At 43.7% G+C, this 18,604-nt stretch overlaps 1 protein-coding gene across 1 annotated transcript in view; it reads left to right on the top strand.

Moving 5' to 3' along the window:
- LOC147723041 (molybdenum cofactor sulfurase-like) overlaps positions 1 to 18,604 on the top strand; it is a 1,924,377-nt gene that overhangs the window by 736,627 nt on the left and 1,169,146 nt on the right. The window lies entirely within an intron of this gene.

The raw sequence follows: 18,604 nt of genomic DNA, 5'->3' as shown, positions 1-18,604 counted from the left end.
GGGATGTGACCACTGATAGGCTGCTGGCAGCTTTTTGCGACATCACATCAGCAATCCCCAACAAACTAAGAACTCCAAATAAGGACCTAAGTAAAAACAAAAGGATTTGTGGTTGGTTTGACAACCATTGTTTGAGGACAAACTAGAGCTTAAGGAAAGTTATACAGGCAACTCCTAGAATAAATAGGTTAAAAAGTTAAGATTGATCTATAGGTAAGCAGTGACCTTAAGGAAAAAAGAACACTAAGAGCAGGCATGGGTTAATCTGGAAGAGGTGGCGGAAACCTGTGGTTCTGCTGTGTCCCCGATAATCGTTAATTCCCAGTTTCTCACGGATAATTCTTTAGCTAATGTGGAGGTGCTAGTGGCACTGGTGGACTGGATTGCCCACGTTGGAGGGATTGTTAACCTGAAAAACCTAAACATAGCTTTACCCCCTGAACGATTTGTACCCAACAGCTTTTCTACCATTAAAACCAGTAACCATAGAAGAAGTCACCTCAGCTATTGGAAAATGTGGAAGCGGGAAAGCACTGGGTCTAGATGGGGTCGCTATTGATGCTTTTAAATCACAAATTATGCTTTGGGTGCTAATTTTATCCCAGGTCTGCAATACAGCAGCACAAGGGTATCCTCCTCCAATGTGTGGTTTCAGTAGTTAAAAAAGGGGGCAATGTGTTATCAACCAATATCCTAATTAGATTCACCCGTCAAATTTATGGACAGAATATTCTTAGAAAGGCTAGTAACCTTGGCTCTAACAAAACAACATTTGACTGACTTACAGTATGGGTTCAGAAAAGCAATTGGCACCGTAGAGCAGTGTACCAATTTAAACTTGATTATCATTAAATATACCATAGTAGGCCAATGGCATATCCACCTCTGCTCTGCCAATCTGAGCAATGCATTTGATTCGGTTAATCACTCAGAATTGTGGAAGACCCTGGCTGAATTGGGAGCCACGGCCGACATAGTCTCTCATGTATCACAGATGTATGAATCCTTTACCGCTTGCGTACTTTATGGGAAAAACAGGGAATGCACTTCGAGATTTCTATTGACAAGAGGCATTACGCAGGGATGCGTTTTTGCTTTGTTCCTACTTTCACTGTACATAAATGGGATGGAGAGTCTCCTGCAAAAGGTAAAAGCTGATGCACAAACAGGTGGTACCCGTTTATTCTACTCTGTGCAGATAATGTGGTGTTGCTGTCTATGATGGCTAACGGCCTGCAACATCTGACTGATAATTTTGCCACCTATATGAAGGGAAAATACTCAAAACTCAACTAAAAAAAACCTATACATTGGTCTTTGGAAAGGGGAAAAACACATATGGCGGGACACAAACTAGTGGATAACTTTAGCTATCTGGGTATTTTATTCTCACAGATAGTTCACTGGGGACCTCATCTGAATACTGCAACACTTAAATTAATAAGGGCATCTGGAGTGGTCCTCCGATTTGCCAAAAAGCTAGGCACCAAAGCCACCAGAGAAATCCTGAAGTTTTAAAAGAGCAAATGTCTACCAAATACCATTTATGGGGCCCCATTCTGGGCATGTCTAAGAGCTCTGGCTGCATCCCCATATCCAACAGCGCCATTTTGCCGACTCAAGAGAATTAAGTTGCTGCATCCCCATATCCAACAGCACCATTTTGCAGACTCAAGAGAATTAATTTTTACACAGACTTCTGTCAGTCCCATGCTCCACACTAACTTTGATCACACACAAAAAACTGGACGTTACTTATGTAGAAGATTCAATTCCTTTAAGCTTGTGGTCAATTGGCTTAGTATCTACAGCAAGATGGGTATCAAATTTACTAAGGACATAATCAGGGACTGCCTAAAACTCAATCACTGTGACAAAATTGCATGGCTGTCCCACGTGAATAAGTTACTACAGGAAATAGATAGCATTGTATCAAGGTCCCCTGCTAGTGTCCTATAACATAGTAAAGAAGAGTTAAGAACAATTTTCCTGGGAAGAAGAGAGCCCGAAAGAGAATTATGAGAGAGAGCAAAGCCTACTGTAAATAGATTCTGTTTAGGATGTTGGCAAAAGGTAATACAAAGGTACCTGACCATTGTAACAAATACCCAGGACAGATTTTACCTAACTAGAATGTGCCTAGTTATCCTTCATCATTTGATTGCATTTCCCACAATGGGGATATGGTCAGGAAAGTTACCTAAGTGCTCGTGCGATGGGAAGAGCAGTCAAGCCACAATAAATCTTATGCTGTTTTGTAAATTATATAAGGATATCAGAATACGTGTTCTGCAGACATCGTTTATAGCAAATAAGTTCAGCAACTTGGATGATGTTCACACATGTTATATAATTTTGTCATACATTAAGGCTACGAGACAGAGATGGAAGTCAATTACTCATTTAGATAGACTAAATCAAGATATGGATTTATTATCCCCCAAACTTGTTTGTACACAAAATCATTTGTAAAATTATTTGTATCTTCTTAATTATGCGTCCATCCCAATTTATGCAGTTGTGGTTGTTTGTACGTTATACAGATTAACCTATACGACTAAACGTTACAAAGCATGATTTAGATGTAATTCTTTATTTTTGGCAAATGTTTGCACATAAGCTATTGTGTACTGAACAATTTTATGTATTTATTTAATATGATGTCAGTTTCTAATGCAGAGTAATGGAGTTGTTATTAATGTGTTGAGTTTTTAACGTGTTTGGCTCTTTTATGGATTTTTTGTTTCAAATCCAAATAAAGGCTATTGATTGATTGACGTGTGTACTTTTAGGTTGAGGCCTGCTAGACAGAGCACCTGTCTGGTTTGCTAACAACATTTTGGGGACATTCAGAAAGCTTCCCTGGGAATGCTTCCACCCATTCTTATTGACTTTGTGGTTTGTAACTCACATTTGCTTGCTTTCTATTTGCTGGCTCTATTTGTTTAGGCTGTTCAACTTGAGTTTGTCCCTTCCCTTGCCCAAACCCTATTTACTGTATTCATCCACCAGTGCTCTATTTCTGTAAATAGGCCTTACAATATTGTTCTTATATTGTCACTTTGCTGTGCACTCAAAGACAGAGGTCAGATGTCAGGCTTTCTATTACAGGGAGTTTGGTGTTTACTTATCTTTCTCAGACTTCAAACTGAGAGTAATTGTGTGACAATCATGCTGGCTTTGGGGTTGTGTCCGAGGAAGGTTGTACCATGTTATTTTTTTTTGGCACACAATAACTTGTAAATGTCTGTAAATGAACTGTGAATATATTTCAGAATGAGAAAAGCCCAAATGAAGCACATTGTTTGGTAATACTGAAGTTTGGCGGAAACAAATAATTTTAAAGGATCAAAACAAATCAATACACTAGGTGATGACATTTCCACACATCATATGTGCGCTGTACACTATTATCAGTGAAACTGTATGTCCTCAAATATTGTAGTGATTTCAACTTAGATGTGTTGTCTGCAAAAGAAGTGTGCTATCACACCATGCATATTCCACTCTATGTCACTCAACTCTACTCTGCACCAATGCACGTCACTCTACTCTGCACCACTCCACTTTAAACTCAGCCACTGCACTATATTTATTTAAAATATTTTATATAGCGCAAAATAGACCCATGAGGATATGAGAGTGCTTTACAATAGAGAGAGAAAGAAGAAGCATATAAATCCAGACACAAGGTACTCGAAAAGGTTCAGGAGGGGCAAAACCATAGGCCAACAGATCTGGGGTTAATCATAAACAATCAAATACTATACAAGGGTGAGGTAAAAGTGTCAGAGTGGGCCTGGAGATTCACAGATCAAAATGAAGCGAAGCAATTTATAAATCCTCAGGTGGAGGAAGCAAGATGATCAAACAACACAGTAAATCTGAGACCCACATACCAAAATATTATCAGAAAAGTCATGTAATAAACAAGGGTGAAGTGGACAAGTCTTAGGTTACTTTTAGGGAGGTCGGATTCTAGGACAATAATTTGTCCATCAATAGCGCTTTAACTTTCTTTTTGAAGGATGCCATTGAAGGGTTCATTCTCATTTCCGGAGGAAGGGAGTCCCAAATTCTTGGGGCGATACAGGGAAAGTTAGATTGTTCGTTTTCTCTTTATAGAATTTCTGCGGCTTCAGCAGTAAAGTGCTGGCATTTCTGGAGGGTTTAGAACCACCAGATAGCACAAGTTTGTGTGCAAGGTAGAAAGTGGGTGTTAAAGTGTAAGGCTTTATGGGTCAAGCAGGCAATTTTTAGTTATATCCTTGCTTCAAATGGTAGCCAGTTTAGGGATTTCAACACCGCTGTAATATGGCAGTTTCTTTTGGAACCTGGGATGATTATTTCAGTGTAGTTAAGAGAGGCTTTTAGTGGAGCCATCTTCGATCCACTGAGGTTTGCTCTTCCACAGTCCAACTTGGAGGTCACTAGCATTTGAACAGCAGTTTTAAAGTCATTGCGGGGGCGAAAAGGTTTACATTTCCTTAGGATGTTTATTTGGAAGTTTGCACTTTTGGAGAGAGCACTAATGTGCTTCTGCATGTTCAAACACTTGTCTAGCATTATACCGAGTGGACTCATAGAGTCAGTGATGTGCAGTATACAGTTAAGAGCTGTTAGCTGATTCATCTATTCTTTGATGGCTAGTGACTGTTTAGGTGGAGCAATTAAGAGGAATTTCAGTTTAAGAGCGTTTAATTGAAGGTGATTGAGATTCAGCCAGTTTTGAGCTTTTAGTAGAGTGGTATTGAGGGACCTGAAATCTTCTAGGGAGGAGACTTTCAAGTACAGTTTGGTATCATCAGCATACATGTGATAGTGGATGTTAGATAGTTAAAAACTTCTGTTAAAGGCTCCATAAACAAGTTGAAGAGAGTTGGTGAGACTGTGGAACCTTGTGGCACCCCTTTGGTGACTGGTGAGGGATTAGAGACTGATTAACCTTTATTATTTGTGTTCTATTGTGGAGAAATGAGTCAAACCAGTTTAGGACAGGCCCCGGGAACCCCATCCTGTGTTGCAATACGTCGAATTAGAAGTCATGTTTAACCCTAGTGACAGCAGATGATAGGTTGAGGAGGATGAGAATGTAGGACTCATTCTGATCCAGTATTTTTAGCGCATCATCTATGCTTTGAGTAAGAGCGGATTTGGTGCTAGGACCGTAACAGAAGCCAGAATAAAAATGGTCAAGTAAGGAATTGTTTGATATGGTTACACAGCTGGACGTGGATGCATTTCTCTATGCGCTTCGCCAGAGTCAGAATGTTAGAGATTGGATGGAATTTTGTAGGACAGTGTGATCAGCAATATGTTTTTTAAGAATAGGGGCGACCTGTCTCACCTTTAGACAGTGTGGGATAGAGCCTTGAAGCAGTGAGGCATTAACTATATTTGACCATAGCGGGAGTATGGATGGTTTAATTTAATTGAAGAAATTTGATGGCACTCTGCACTGCTCTACTCTACGCCACTGCTCTCTTCACTAGTCTAGGACACTCCACTCTACTATGCCCAACTCCATTCTACATCACTCCACTCTACGCCACTCTGCAACACTTCACTCTATGCCAAAACCTCTATGTCAATGCACTCTACTATGTACCACTCCACTCTACGCCTCTGCACTGTATGCCAAAGCACTGTATGCCACTCTAATCTATGGTCGACAGCTGCACTCTACACCACTTTATGCAATTACTCTATGCAACTCTACGCTACTGCACTCTACCCTGCTCCACTGTATTCTACTTCACTCTACTATGTACCACTTCATTGCAGTCTGTGCCACTCCACTCTGCGCCAATGCACTCTACACCACTACAATCAACTCTACAACACTGTATTCTTCGCCACTGCTCTCTACAAGACTCTATTCTGTACCACTCCACTCTATTCTACTACACTTTTATCTTTGACAGTGGACTCTCCATACCTCTACTCTACACCACTCTACTCTTCACCACTGCACTCTTCACTAGTCTAGGACACTCCACTCTACTATGCCCAACTCCATTCTACATCACTCCACTCTACGCCACACTGCAACACTTCACTCTATGCCAAAACTTCTATGTCAATGCACTATACTATGTACCACTCCACTCTATGCCCCTGCACTGTAAGCCAAACCACTGTTCGCCACTAATCTATGGTGCACAGTTGCACTCTACACCACTTTACGCCATTACTCTATGCAACTCTACGCTACTGCACTCTACCCTGCTCCACTCTAATCCACCTCACTCTACTATGCACCACTTCATTCCAGTCTGTGCCACTCCATTCTGCGCCAATGCACTCTATGCCACTGCAATCGACTCTACAACACTGTATTCTATGCCACTGCTCTCTACACGACTCTAATCTGTGCCACTCTATTCTATGCCACCACACTCTGCTCTGCAACACTGCACTCTGCTCTGCAACATGGCACTCTGCAACACTTTACTTTACAACTACTTTACAACACTGCACTCCCCAACCACTCTACTCTGCACTTCTCTACACCACTGCACTCTATGCCACTCTAAGCCACTGCACTCTACTATAAACCTCTCAAATCTACACCACTGCATTCTATGACTCTTCATTGTACCCCACTATACTCAGAAACACTCTATGCCAATGCACTCTACACCGGTCCACTCTACTCTATGCCATTCCACTTTTTGCCACTCTATGGCATTCCACTCTATGCCCTTCTAATCTTTGCCATTCCACTCTATTCCACTCTACACCACTGTGCTCCATGACAATCTATGATGCAACAGTGCACTCTACGCCATCCTACACTGCACTACTTAATTCTTTGCTACTGCACTCTACACTACTCTACTCTGCATCACTCCACTCTACACCACTTCACTCTTCACCACTTCAGTCTTCAGTACTCCACTTGATGCCACTGCACTCTACAGCACTGTTTACTGCAACTCTACGCCACTCTTCTCTGCACTACTGCTCTCTACGCCACTGCACTCTACTCTGCACCCCTCTATGCCACTCCACTTTGCACCTCTCTATGCCACTGCATTCTGACACTCTACTCTACACCACTGTACTCTGAGCCACTGTATTCTACGCCGCTGTACTCTACTATACACCACTCTAATCTACGTCACTGAACTTTGACTCTCTAGTGTACGCTGCTGCCTTCTATGCCACAATACTCTTTAGCACTGTATGCCAATGCACTCTACACAGTCCACTCTACTCTACACCAGTCCACTCCACATCACTCTACTCTATAACATTCTACTCTATGCCACTTCACTATGTGCCACTATGCTCTGTACCACTTTACTCTACGCCACTGTACTCAACGCCACTGTACTTAATGCCAGTGCACTCTACGCTGAACAAACTTAAGCCACTCTACGCCATCACACTCTCCGCCAATGCACTCTTCTCCACTCTACACCACTGCACTCTACGACACTCTACTCTGCAACAGTGCACTCAACACCACTGAACTCTACGCCACTGTACTCTGCACTACTACATTATTTGCCACTGCACTCTACACCACTCCACTCTTCATCACTCCACTCTACACCACTTCACTCTGCAGTACTCCACTATAAGCCACTGCAGTGTATGCCACTATACTCAACACTCTACGCTAATGCACTCTACGCCATTTCTTTGGGGAAGCAGACACCCAAACAAGAAGGCTTATTTCTTTTGAGCTCTCTGGCCCTCCCTCTGGAATGCAGCCCAGGACACTCCCTCCTGTCCACTTCAGCAGGGGAATCTCAATTATGGGAATTAACGTTTGTCCTTTAGCTGAGAGGCTAAAATTAAAGACACATGCCATCCGTTAACGGATCGATCCTGGACAACGAATGTTGGAGCTAATTTAAAGACAGTCGATGAAAATTATCTATAGGTTTTCACCCTAGCGGAGAAGCAGAAGTTATAACTGTTTTAACTTATTTATCTGTATACGCTCTTCAAAGTAGCCTTCCTGTTTGGCTCTGGCGTTGCCTTCTTAGAATTAAAAATATCTGCCTCACAGCATTTGTCTGTAACCTGATTATGTGCCCAGGAAACAAACATTTTCCTGATACCTGAAACCAAGCTGGAAACCCAGCTGAAGACCCTGCTTAGAGCAAGATGGCAAACAGCCGATTTCCTGGACTTTCTACACTAATCCTTTGCAAATAAGAGAGGCTAAAAAAGTGGGGTGGAGCTTACCCATACAAAATTTAGATCCCCTTCACTGTAGGGAGGAGTTGCGGTCTCATGGACATCCACAACAGCTTCGACACTCCGGAACCAATGACAGACAACGACACCCCCGACTCTACTTCCACAAAACTCCCCAACCTTCTGCTCTCCTGGAACAATGTCAACGACGAAGACACCATCAAAATCATAAACACCATCCACTCCGGCTCGCCTTCCGACCCCTGTCCCCACCACATCTTCAACAAGGCAAGCTCCATCATCGCACCCCAACTCCGAAAGATCATCAACAGCTCCTTCGGAGCAACCAACTTCCCAGAGAGCTGGGAACACGGCAAGATCAACACCCTCCTCAAGAAACCCAAGGTGGACCAAAAGGACCTCAAGAACTTCCGACCGATCTCCCTGTTCCCATTCCCGGGCAAAGTCATCGAACAGACTGCCAACAGACAACTGACCCTCTTCCTGGAGGAGAACAACGTCCTGAACTCCTCCCAATCCAGCTTCCGCAGCAACCACAGCTTCGAGACCGCCCTCATACCGCCACTGACAACATCAGGACCATACTGGACAAGGGCGAAACGCAGCACTCATCCTCCTGGCCCTCTCTGCCACCTTCGATACCGTCTGCCACCACACCCTGGGCACATGCCTCCGCGACGCAGGGATCCATGGAAAATCCCTGGACTGGATCACTTTGTTCCTCACTGGCAGAACCCAGAGAGTCCGCCTCCCCCGTTCCGATCTGAGCCACCACGATCACCCAGGAGGCTTCGACGACAACCAGGAGCTGGATTCGAGCTGTCCCACAAAGGATCTAGTTCACTGCGGTGTCGGTATCCAGATGGGACCCAACAAGCCTTGGCAAACGCAACCCACGCAGGATGTCAAGATTGGCTTCGGTGCAGACCAGCAAGATCTGTGGAACTTCTCCTTTGCAGGGAAGTTGGAGCAAGCCTGGAGCAACCAGAAAGCAAGTTAAAACAAAGGATTGTCTTCTTGGGGGCTCACTAGCCAACGGGCTAGGAACCACAAAGATGTGTTGAGTGGAAATGCACAAAACAGGGCCACGGACCACTCGTGGAGTGTATGGGTTCAAGCTTCGGTGCAAAAGGTGCTCAGGTCTGGGGCTTCAAGCACCCCAATGCACAACTTCAGGATACCTCGGGAAGTTGATACAGGTAGCAAAATGCAGGATGTCCAGGAGTTCCGGTCCCACGTCTCTCGTGTCTGCCACAGGTCTCAGCTTTGCTGTAAGCGAAGGTCAGGGTCAGAGATGTCTGTAAGTCTGTGTCCTGTGTCGCAGATTCTTCGGGATCTGGCAGGAGCCTTGAAAATGCAGACAGGCAAAGATGCTGTTGATTCCTGTTTGAACAGGGTGGTCACTCCTTGACCACAAGGGAGATTTCTTCTGTCTTCCAGTTGATATGGAATGTCAAAGGTCCAGGATATATGTTTCAGAGGTTCGTCCAGGGTAATCTAAAGTCCTAGGGACTGGGGTTCTATACTTATAGTAAATTTAGAGGTTGGAATAACTCTAAGGTCCCTCCTATGGGTGGACCTGGGATGGGGTGGTTACAACCCTTCCCCATTGTCCAGTTTCGCACCAGAGCTGGGGCTGGGTGCCCCAGCACACAGTTTGAACTGGGAAATGCATGGATTACCTAGTGTGCTCCAGGCAGTGTCAGAAAAGCATTCACTAAATGCAACCCTCCCTGCCCCAATACACTAAAGCCTGTCTGGGGAGGTGCCAGCACCTCCCTGGACAGGAAACCTATTGTCCAAGCCTCCCCTGCCTGAGTTTCGTCCAGCAGCAGGAGGGCAGACTTGTGTCTGTGGCAGCAGCATCCATTTTGGGATGCTGGGGCTCTGTTTAACTTTAACCGGGTAAACCAGTAACTACATGTCTTCTCCCTCTAGAAGGGTGGAATGCTACCCCCGCTGCCAGGACTGGCGGGGGTAGTATTCCAAAGTGTTTGACACCTTACACATCATGTTTTGATAAAGCCAAACTAAAGTTAGCATTAACCACGAGGATTAAAATGCACTTAAGAGTATATGTTATGGCTATATCATAGAACAGCTATAAGGAGATGGTTCCGAAAGCTGCAGCACATGCTAGGGCACCCTCTCACATAAAACCAAGCACTCTGCCTCCAGGATTGTCAAGATCTGCCATAGGAGTGACTTATAGGTGTTTATGTGTTTATATAGATACTAGCAGCCCGTCCCGACGTTGTCCGGGTATGAATTGCTGCCGGGCAGTAGTATATTGTTTTGTAGGATTTTGTTTAGATAGCATTTCTTATCTGTGACAGGCCTGTGACACGCTCCGATTCACAGTGCACTGCTGATGCACTTAAGAGTGCGCGTTCAGTAGTGTGTGAACTTGAGTTTCCCTACTATATTTTTCCTTGCAATATTATATAGCGCGAACTCGACAACATGGCATGAGCACAATTTACATTACAGAAGAACACATTAATTTGTGGTAGGCACGGGGAGACAAAGCGATTTGCCTGGAATCACAGGATGTTGAGCTGATGCCGAGATTCGAATGTAGCTCCCCAGCTCTAAAGTTCGCAATTCTAGAACTTGTGGCGGGAGGTGTGTTTAAAAGTGTATGTCGGTGCTGGCCATCAATGAGAGAGACCTGTGCATTTTTCAAATGGGTGGTGAAAAAATAGGAGTATGTTGCTGGAGATGTGGGCCGCCGTGCCACCAATGTACTTACCGGAGGAGGGTAAACACCTATTATTCCACAACTTTCTTTCCACATACCATCACTCTGCATACTTTCATTACGAAAGTACCATGACTCCGAAATGCCAATATAACGCATGGCATTACATTTTATATGCTTTTACCACGCATACATTTACAACGAAATTCGTTGTAAATGCATGAATGGGAAAAGCATGTTTTTTTTAATGTTTGGATAAGGTAAGTATGGGTATAGGGGTATATGTTTTGGGGTACTGAGGTATTTGTTTTGGTGTGTTTGGGTATTTTAAGGGTTCAGATATAGTTTTGGGTTATGGGGTACAGGGGTAGTTTTAGGGTTTAGATATGGGTTTTGGGGTACAGGGGTATTTTTAGGGTTCAGGGCTAGGTTTGGGTTTTGGGGTATAGGGGTATTTTTAGGGTTCAGGGGTAGGTTTGGGTTTTGGGGTACAGGGTTATTTTTAGGGTTCAGGGCTAGGTTTGGGTTTTGGGGTACAGGGGTATATTTAGGGTTCAAGGGTAGTTTTGGGTTTTGGGGTACAGGGGTATTTTAGGGTTCAGGGGTAGGTTTGGGTTTTGGGGTACAGTTGTATTTTTAGGGTTCAGGGCTAGGTTTGGGGGCACAGGGGTATTTTTAGGGTTCAGGGGTAGGTTTGGGGTTTGAGGTACAGGGGTATTTATAGGGTTCAGGGCTAGGTTTGGGTTTTGGGGTACAGGGGTACAGGGGTATTTTTAGGATTTAGGGATAGGTTTGGGTTTTGGGGTACAGGGTATATTTATAGGGTTAAGATGGGTTAGTGTTTAAGGGTGTTGGGGTATTTTAAGGAGTAAGGGTGGGTTATGATTATGGGGTGCAGTGGTATTTAAAGGGAGCAGGGTGGGATTAGCACACGATATGAGACATGGCATGAAGGGCGGAACGTATCACACGCCCCCAGCGTTCGTCACGCCCCCAGCACACGCCCACAGCACAACATAGACACGCCCACAAGGGACTACTTTGCTGGCACGGTTCTTTTACCTTTTAAATGTATATGGTGGGCGTCTGCATAGCCTATGTCCTTCTGCTGCAACTGCCCTTTCCAACGCTGTATTGGGTGTTGTGATTGGTGCTGTGGTTCCTGAGATTACCCGCCTCAAAGGTTTGGGCTCTCTCTTTATTATATTAGTATGGATAGGTATAAAACATCTAAGTAAGGGGTGATTACACCACCTTACCCAAGCTGTGTGAACAGACCTGTGGTGTCAGTTTGGAAGGCAAACCAGGGGTGGCACAATACATGCAGCAGCCCCTAGTAGGCCTATGGTGCACCTATGCCCTGGGTACCTATGGTACACTAAACAGGGGCTCACAAGGGTGACTCAGTAACCAATCTGGTATGTACCTAAAGTACATTGCATCAATTTAGAGAGAGAACAGCTGGGCTGTGGGCCTGATTAGCAGGTCCACAGCCACACTGAAGTAAGAAAACTAGAGAATCACAGCAAAAAGTGGGGGTAACCATAGGAAGCAGACCCTACTCTCCTACACCCAGCATAGAGGGTATTCCCGTTGTCCAATTTGCTGGTGGCTACAGAGTGAGTAACAGGAGCAATTTTCAGGGTGTGAAAGCAGGATGCAGTGATGTCTTTGACTTGTGTGGTTATTTGCTGTTTGCTGTTGATGATTATTTCAAGGTTCCTGGTCTGTGTGCTGGAGGTGGGTGTGGGTCATTGTTTGACCGCCCACCAGTTAGAGTTTCATGGTGGGGCTTTCTTGCCGCTGATCACTACTTCTGTCTTTTGAGTGTTGAGCTTGAGACAATTGGCTTTCATCCAATTAGCAGATTTGGTCATGCAGGTGATAAACGAATTCTTTTTTTGAGGGTCTTATCCGAGAGGGAGAGTTTGAATTGCGGTCGAAGTGCTGTGACACTAGGCAGTTACAGAGAAGATGAAAGTCACTCTTCACAAATATTAAGCAATTTATACACCCTCTACACAAACACTAAGCCTTCCACACGGATTTGGAGTGTGATAATATCTCTCATCAAAACAGAACTCACCATTTGGTGGGAGTGATAAGAGATATTAAGCCCTGAGGAAGTGTGCTGTAACAAGAACAGCCTGAGACGAAACACGCGTTGGCAAAGAGCAGTGTGTAATGTGAAGAAGGATAAAATAACTATTGAAGCCATGACCTCCTTTCACTTCTATGTGCCCGGAGGATTTTTTCTGTTCTTTCCTGGACCTATCCAGCCGAGAAAAAAATGGATGGCTTTTCCTTCTCTAGAGCACCAGAAAATATTTGGACATTGAACTAATAGTACTTTGAACTTTCTTGATTTATGTGGTAGAGTGCACCTCTAATCTCAGCCATCGCACAGTCTTGTATCTTTTGTTCTACATTTGTGCTCCAATTGCTTGAAGTGGTGTTTCATCAGCCTGAGGTCCTCTGTGTACCAAGTTGCCTGTGGTCTGGCTCTCTGCCATTCGGTTGCTCTTGAGGGGAACCAGGATATTGGCACAAGCGATGATCCCTCTGTTGAGGTTCTTGATGTAACCAAGATTATGTAACCAAGTTGAGAGGGTCCATGCACCTTCATTATTGAAAGTATTGATAACAGCAGGAACCTGGTCTCTCCAGCATCTACCCAGTCAAGAAATTATCAGGCATCCTCACATAAATAGTGAAACTGAACTAAATCAAACACACCTAGGACAAAATTATGTTTTTGGCTAAGAGGGGCACTATTATACTAGTTACAGGTTGGCTCTCTCAAAGAATGCCGATACCTTGCCAAAGATGGACAACTGTTATGCAAGGATTAAATATGCCCAAGAACCCCCACAATATGACAAGCTAGAGCCACTATTATGCCAGAGTGGCCAGAATATCACCAAGAAGGGCCACAATATGTCACCTATGGGCACTAGTATACCAGGGATTGCCCAAATGCAACCAACAACGCCATAAATTTAGTAAAGATCCTGAAACAAAGGTACCATTACCCCATACTTAAACCCAGGGGAGGTTAGCTTAAATTAGGAATGTTGCGGCACACGACCTTCCATCAATTCGGGAGTGGGAGCACGACCAGTGTGGCAGGAAAAGGACGGACTTCCTTCCTTCCTCTGGAACGCAACTCTGACCAGTCCTAGAGATGCTTCATGCTGTGAAGGCAGCTCCAGGATTGGTGGGAGAAGGCCCACTCAGCACTAATTTTCAGTCTGGGGCCTATGCCAGCAATCTCCAGGCTGTTTCACAGCCTTTGGATTACTGGGTCTACAGTGCACACGTTGGTCTGGCTGTTGGAAGACGGCCAGCCAATCCAACATGTGCACTGTAGACCAGTGCTGCCACCATTGCACAGTACGCAGTGCGCAATGGTGCAGTGGCCAATAAATAAAATGTCATTGACATGCCATTTTATTTATTTATGTTTGCCTGCTGAACTCGCAGAAGGTGTTGCTGAGGAGGAGCCACCCCTGCTCTAACCTCCAAACCCCTTGCAAAAACACACACCTTTACAATGACACCTTCAAACATCCATACATGTATGCATAGACACACAGGTAGACTATTGACCTCTTCCAGCTTCTCAGCCGGGGCTCTCTGCTGCTGCAGGTAGTCCTCCAGTGTCTCCTGGCTTCCTGTTGAGGTCTGGAAGCAAAAGGAACAGCACAGAACCAAGGAAAGGTGGTACCTTTCATGACCAACTACTCCCTCTTTTCCAAACCATGTCATTACAGGATGTTTGCTTTGGTGATCGCTTCTGCATGCCCTGTCCCAAACAGGTAAGGCTGTGGGGTTTTAGTTTACTTGCACATACAATGTGAAAGTAAAGTTATGGCTTAGCCACCCACCCTCTACAGGCAGCAACTCGTTCAATGAGTCCTTAGCTAAGATGATTGGCCCTCTGCTTAGCGAAGAACTTCCTTTAATGGAGAATGGGAAGAGCTGTGCCTGCGTCCACTAGCCCTAACTGGGCCAGCTAACACTGATAAAAGGACTGAAAGAAAATAATAATCAACTGTAAAAATGAAAGGCTTAGAGTCGAAATCGTAGATATTTAGATTGCAATACATGAACAAGATGATATAGTGTGACATGTCAGGAGACAAAGCTGATAAAAAGGAATCTAAGAAATGCACATAAGCTCGAAAGTGGCATAGTGATGATTGATGCTGGATTGGTGTGGAAAGCTACACTATTTGTAAATGCTGTCCAGATTTTAAAATTAAGGTTGAACCATGTGCACCACCTCTTTTGTTTTGTTGAAAGCTCTTTTTATAGCCTGTGTGTATCAGATGGGTGTGGTCATATCATATTAGGGGTGCTTCAAAATAATGGGGCCAGCGTTAAATGGGTCATTCATTGTTCAAATAAGCTCAATAAAGTGGTAGCGCATTAATCTACTTTGACAATAAATTAGCATAGGAAGGTCAGGTGGACTGGATTCAAACTGCTGCACCAGAGACCAGACTTGGAATACAAAGCACAATCATGTTTTAGAGAAAATACAATTTGCCTGCAGTCTTTATACCTCGCCCACATTTTCCAAATGATGGGCTGGTCCGTATGTTCTGTGACGGTGTGCCCTTGCAGTCGAAAATGTGGAAGGATACATCTTTGATTACACTTTTACTCTTGCTGTTACAGTTAAAATTCCTAACATATGCAAGTAACCTACGGTACTATTCTTATTGTTATGATGTTAGATCGATTGGCTATGCCTTGCTTATAGGTTGCCAACATTTGACAAAATTGGAACAGCGTGTAAGGAAATAAATGAAAGAGGAAAGATAGCTAACACATATGGGCTAGGTGAGATTTGGCCTGGTAAAATACACCTTGATATGGAGAACTGTTTAATATTTTAAATATGTTTGAGCCCTGTCACAAAGTAGAAATGTGGAAGATTTGTAGATTTTTATTTTTATTTGGGGGTGTGTTGTGCATTAACAAGATGTAATATGGCATCAATTGTTTAATGTTCTTTCCTTTTTCTCTCCTTTGTTTACATCACATGTGATCTGTTTCCCTGTTATGTGACATATTGTCCACTAATGAAATTAGTAATGAAAGCATTCTCATTGGTAGCGCTTAACTGCTAGATCCAGCTCTTTGTCCGGTTGTTAGGAATTTGGTTCATAACCTGGGAGAGTAAACAATCTTACATATTTCCTTTTGGTCGCAGTTCAGTGTGAAGCTCTTCTTATCTTCTCACAGCTATGGCACAAGCAGTAGGCCATTCCCCCAAAAAATGTGTCCTAAGGTAGTACTAAGAAGCTTGAAAGTTAAGAGTGAAAACACAAGCAATTCCCAAACCAATTCTGAAAAATCAAGAAAAATATTAAAAATCAAAATGACAACACAATGAATAAAACAGATCTGCGGAGCCAAAGATTTGGACTTTTAAAGTTTACGGAAAAGTCCCAAGAAATGTCAGAGCACCAATCAGAAACATTGTTCTTAGTAAACTTGGCTCTAGTCACCATTCCAGGTCATCCACAGGGATTTGGACAAGCCTAGCAGATGACAACAGTCAAGGTTTTACCTTAGAACTTACTTTTCTGGTTCTCACAATACTCCGGCAGGGCCAGGGAGATTTATGAAGCCAGTGATGGTACCATGAAGTCAGACACATATGTGTTGATTTACAACTGAACCCTTTAGTTTTGGAACTAATATCATTAAGCATGACTAAGCTGACTTTTATAACCACAGGGTCTCTTTGCTGCCGCATTACCTTTGCGATCCAGTCCCTGTGCAAACCTTACCTGCAGGCCTATTCACTTTTAGCTTTCAAAATCCATTAGCTATGCAAGGCTGGACACATTAGTTAGGAAGGGCCCACAAAAATATTGTGAGGTCTATCTGAAAAATGTTTCTTTTGTGGCAAAAAAACTCAGAACAGGATGAACCTGGAAATCTTGCCAACTGTGATCAAACCCATCCTGTGTTAACTTCAGGACTCTTCCTGCTCGACCTTCTTTACATCAGAGCTCTCTTCAGCCTTTTCGGTCTCTGCAGCCTTTTCTGTCTCTGCAGCAGTGAACAGGAAACGTACGAGATAAATTTTGGATAGTAGGTCCATTCCCTCCGTTCACTGAAGGTCAGGAGTCTTTCAGGCTTCTATCAGCAATGGGCAGTTAGAAACATCTTTTTTTTTGCAGTTTTATATAGCGCAAGTTCGACCCAAAGGCAATAGAGCGCTTTACACGAGCCCCAGTTACTTTACACGAGCCCCAGTTACTTTACACAAGGACACATACATTTTTTTGGGGGCAGGCATGGCGAGATTAAGTGATTTGCCCAGAATCACTAGATGATGGGCCGACGCTGAGACTCAAACCTAGTTCCCCTGCTTCAAAGTCGGCAGCTCTGGCCATTATTCCACCTCCTCTCCATTCTTTATTTCTTCAAGTGTTTTTGCAGATCCTGGATTGTTCTGCAGAGATGGTCTTCAGTTGACATTCCTATCCTATGCACCTATCGGTGATTGGAGAGTGCCCTACATCAAATTCTAGTAACATTACCATGAAAATCCAAACACATCTTAACACCTTCTCTTGCCCTGGTCGTCTTCTTCACGAAGAAGCCCGGTGTCCCCCATTTGGACCACCACAATGAAAATGAGGAACCCTTCTCTCTTTATCCTGCTGTGGACAGAGATGAATGTTAAAGATACTTTTTAGGCTGAATAGCTTTCTGTCATTTGGGTCCCCATTTGAGATTTGTATTTGAAAGAGCAGGCTGTTGCGGCACCATTTTGTGTTATCATTTGCTTCTAAGCCTACCCCGATGACTCACTCCAAGTAACTTACTAACGTTTATAACAGATATTCCTTACTGTCCTTGGTGACTCAAGTGTGCTTCAGAAGTTCATCAGTTCACACCCTATTGTATACTAATCGCATTCAAGAGAATTGAGACAGGCAGACCTATAGGATTTCTGGACCGCATATAGGTGCTCGGACGGCATTCTTCTCTGGAAAAAAAGCTTTTCCTTTTCACAAGAGGGCCACATAATGTATTTTTCAGCACATTTTCCCCAAAATATGAAATGTCTTCCAAGTGGTTCTGAATAGGCACTCATGAAATAATAATAAAAAAATAAAGTTCTACCATTATGCAAAGGCTGACCTTCGCTGATGTTTTTTAAGGAAATTCCTTCCTTCTCTTCCTCCTTATTTCTTTCACCCCTGTTATTTTCCCCTTTGCCTCACCTATCCAATTGCTGCTCCTTTTCTACCTATTGATCTTTGTTTGACTTTCTCTTTGTCTCCCTCTCTCATTTCTTCAGTTTTCATCTTTTCTCTGTGTCTGGATCCTGCAATGTATCTTCATTGTCAGACCTTGCACTGCAACTCTTAGCTCAAACATGGCACCATTCAATTGAAGTTTTATTCATGACCCTACTCATAAATATAGACAGAAAGTAGCTCATAAAGAAGTTTTATTTTTGTACTGTTGCCCAGACTCTCGGCCCCTGCTCTATCTGCTCACGTTCCTTGATGGACTAGGGCCTGCTACCCCAAGCGCCTTGAGACCCTTACGGGTGAGAAGTTGCTCTTAGCAAACGCCTGATTGATTGATGGCACTGTTTGACACGGACGCATCAAACGTTAAGGTTTGGGTTCAGAGAGTTAGGATCCAACACCAGCACCGTCCAGAAAAGCATTTTAAAATTTGCCATTACAC

Source organism: Lissotriton vulgaris, chromosome 4_1 (assembly GCF_964263255.1).
Source record: "Lissotriton vulgaris chromosome 4_1, aLisVul1.2, whole genome shotgun sequence".
NCBI classification, from domain to species: Eukaryota; Metazoa; Chordata; class Amphibia; order Caudata; family Salamandridae; genus Lissotriton; species Lissotriton vulgaris.
The sequence above is the reverse complement of the archived record's forward strand: the minus strand, read 5'-3'. Positions and strand labels throughout refer to the sequence as shown.